Below are 2,835 nucleotides of genomic sequence, written 5' to 3'. Positions count from 1 at the left end.
TACACTCCCTCACACTATCATGGTACACTCCCTCACACTATCATGGTACACTCCCTCACACTATCATGGTACACTCCCTCACACTATCATGGTACACTCCCTCACACTATCATGGTATACTCCCTCACACTATCATGGTATACTCCCTCACACTATCATGGTACACTCCCTCACACTATCATGGTACACTCCCTCACACTATCATGGTACACTCCCTCACACTATCATGGTATACTCCCTCACACTATCATGGTATACTCCCTCACACTATCATGGTACACTCCCTCACACTATCATGGTACACTCCCTCACACTATCATGGTATACTCCCTCACACTATCATGGTATACTCCCTCACACTATCATGGTATACTCCCTCACACTATCATGGTACACTTCCTCACACTATCATGGTACACTCCCTCACACTATCATGGTATACTCCCTCACACTATCATGGTACACTCCCTCACACTATCATGGTACACTCCCTCACACTATCATGGTATACTCCCTCACACTATCATGGTACACTCCCTCACACTCATGGTACACTCCCTCACACTATCATGGTATACTCCCTCACACTATCATGGTATACTCCCTCACACTATCATGGTATACTCCCTCACACTATCATGGTACACTCCCTCACACTATCATGGTACACTCCCTCACACTATCATGGTACACTCCCTCACACTATCATGGTACACTCCCTCACACTATCATGGTACACTCCCTCACACTATCATGGTACACTCCCTCACACTATCATGGTACACTCCCTCACACTATCATGGTACACTCCCTCACACTATCATGGTACACTCCCTCACACTATCATGGTACACTCCCTCACACTATCATGGTACACTCCCTCACACTATCATGGTACACTCCCTCACACTCATGGTACACCCCCCCCCCTCACTGTTGTGGAACAAATTCATATTCATATATTTTTTTTTACTAATGTTTGTTTATTTATAGTTTTGTAAGTTGACACAAATTTATTGTAAATTATTTACCGAGTCATATTATGTTATATCTATAATTATAAACTATATAATCTAGATTTAAATTCCAATTTGGAAGTTACATTTATCAGTGATTTAAAAATCATTATAGTTTAAAAATCATTATAGTTTAAAAATCATTATAGTTTAAAAATCATTATAAATTAATGAAATCATTAAAAATCATTATCATTATCAGAAAAAATCATTATCATTATCAGAATTCAGAATCGGAAAAGCATGTTGGTAAAACTTTACACAGATCGTTATCTTCTTGAGGTTATCTTGAGATGATTTCGGGGCTTAGCGTCCCCGGCGGCCCGGTCCTCTACCAGGCCTCCTTTTTTGTTACATACCCCCAGGAAGCAGCCCGTAGCAGCTGTCTAAGTCCCAGGTACCTATTTACCGCTAGGTGAACAGAGTCATCAGGGTGAAAGAAATTTGTTTCCGCCTCCGTCGTGGATCGAACCCGGAATCATTGTAACGAAATCGTTACAATAATGCCTGATCTGCCAGGTGTACAACAGTCTAAATCGTACTTAAATAACAGTTATGACAGAGTTTAGTTTACAATTTAAAAGTTGATCTATATTGGAAAAATTAAAGCGTAAATTAATATGTAAATTAAGGCGTAGTTTACCGCTGAAGCGGCGAGAGAGAGAGAGAGAGAGAGAGAGAGAGAGACAGAGAGACAGAGAGAGAGAGAGAGAGAGAGAGAGAGAGAGAGAGAGAGAGAGAGAGAGAGAGAGACAGAGACAGAGACAGAGACATACAGAGACAGAGAGAGAGAGAGAGAGAGAGAGACAGAGACAGAGACAGAGACAGAGACAGAGAGAGAGAGAGAGACAGAGACAGAGAGAGAGAGAGAGAGAGAGAGATTGGGGCACTTTATATCCTAAACCTAAGCTGGTAAGCAGATAATTTAAAATATTAATACCAACTGCTGCATGTTGTGGTGCAGTTGGTTAAGAGTGCGTCAGGGAACACCCAGAGCACGGGTTCGAAACCCTTATTAAGGCTCCTGTGGATTTATACAAACTTAATAATACAAAATTTTAATGAAATTACATCAAAATGTTCGCAATCCTTCAGCATTCTCCATCAGCAGATTCTAACATTCTCCATCAACAGATTCTAACATTCTCCATCAACAGATTCTAACATTCTCCATCAACAGATTCTAACATTCTCCATCAACAGATTCTAACATTCTCCATCAACAGATTCTAACATTCTCCATCAACAGATTCTAACATTCTCCATCAACAGATTCTAACATTCTCCATTAACAGATTCTAACATTCTCCATCAACAGATTCTAACATTCTCCATCAACAGATTCTAACATTCTCCATCAACAGATTCTAACATTCTCCATCAACAGATTCTAACATTCTCCATCAACAGATTCTAACATTTTCCATCAACAGATTCTAACATTCTCCATCAACAGATTCTAACATTCTCCATCAACAGATTCTAACATTCTACCGGATCAAAATAATTCCCAACTCGCAGCTCATGCAATCTTGATCTGACTTCAATAGGACTGGTAATTCCTGTCGGTAAGCCATCTCTTTGTGGCAGAAGTTCCTTCACAATTCAAAACATATATCTGGGGGTCGTCCTGCTTTCTCTGGGGGTCATCCTGCTTTCTCTGGGGGTCATCCTGCTTTCTCTACTGACAACTTGTTTTATTCTATCCTGTATTCCTGCTACACCATTGCTTACTCCTATGTTCTGACAATTGATATTTCTGGGAGAATTAGAGTGAGCAGTGACTAGTGAGTGAACAAGAATTGATTGAATTTACATG

Source organism: Procambarus clarkii, chromosome 26 (assembly GCF_040958095.1).
Source record: "Procambarus clarkii isolate CNS0578487 chromosome 26, FALCON_Pclarkii_2.0, whole genome shotgun sequence".
NCBI lineage: Eukaryota > Metazoa > Arthropoda > Malacostraca > Decapoda > Cambaridae > Procambarus > Procambarus clarkii.
This window is presented reverse-complemented; position numbering follows the sequence as displayed.